Raw genomic sequence first — 1,243 nt, 5'->3', positions numbered from 1 at the left:
GTGACGACGGGGTACGGGGACGGTGGGGTCGGGGTTACGTGGCCCCCACGGTAGCCTGAAGGAAGGGGAGAGACGGTCTGAAGGAGAAACTGGGATGAGGACGGTATCCACCCTATTTTCAGAGGGAGAGGGAAAGAAAGAGGATAAGAAATAGGGAGACAGAGGGAGAGGGATGATTGTCGCGAAATCCACCGGGATAAGACGCGACGTACGATCAGAGAATACTACTCGGGTGCCGCTCCCGAAGGCACCCCCGTCACAGTTGTTGTCGCTGTAGTCGCTACTGCTGCTGCCGCTACCTCGTCGCTCGCTAACTCGTCCTCCCCCTCGGCTGCCGTGGCTGGCGACGGGCCTCACCGTGCGATCACGCTTCCGGTCTTTCGCGGGAAATCCTCGCAGACGACGTAGCCATGGATACTGCAGGATCCGGCAGGGAGAGGCGACTGCCCCGTCGCGCGCGCACCCTCGTTCACTACCCGCCTGTCCCCGCTGCACGCCACCACCCTCAGCGCCAACCCCTCTTGCCTCCGCAGCGATGCGCGCCCCACGGCCGAAAATGTCAATATCCTCTCTTGCGCTGCGCCCGCGATGTCTCCCCTCCTCACACGACCACCCACCTCCGTCAAGCCACGATGTGCCGCGCCGGTGCGCCCCACTACACTACGCGCCCTCCGTATGCCGCTCCCGTCTCTCTCTCTCTCTCTCTCTCTTTCTCTCTCTCTCTCTCTCTCTCTCTCTCTCTCTCTCTCTCTTCGTCCTCATCTCCTACCAACTCCCTTTTCACAACTCCATCTCGATCCGCTTCCTCCTTCTCTCCGTTCTCCTTCATCATAGTACCTCTCAACGATCCCATCTCTCTCTCTCTCTCTCTCTCTCTCTCTCTCTCTCTCTCTCTCTCTCTCCCCCCCTTCCTCTCCCCTTTCTCTCTCTTTTTCACATCACCAAGACCACCCTTTACTGACTCAGGGATGAAACTGTAATCGAGGAAACCCTTAAGATATTGTTATATAGAAAGAAACTTAATAATAAGAATAACTTCGGGAATGAGAAAATATCTCGTCGTATATAGACGTTCATTACTAATTTGAGGTATATTTTGATTTATGGAGATTTATATTGCGAGAGTTCCCCTGTTTCGTGCGCATTCCTCGACTTAAGCACGATCCTGCGACTCGCGCCCTTTCGCATCGCCGCTTTCGCCGCTCACTCGCTCTGTTTCCCTTCGCCGTCGAGATCTCGTAAC

The sequence above is a fragment of the Atta colombica genome, unplaced genomic scaffold, assembly GCF_001594045.1.
Source record: "Atta colombica isolate Treedump-2 unplaced genomic scaffold, Acol1.0 scaffold12, whole genome shotgun sequence".
Taxonomy (NCBI): domain Eukaryota; kingdom Metazoa; phylum Arthropoda; class Insecta; order Hymenoptera; family Formicidae; genus Atta; species Atta colombica.
Note: the sequence above shows the minus strand (reverse complement) of the source record.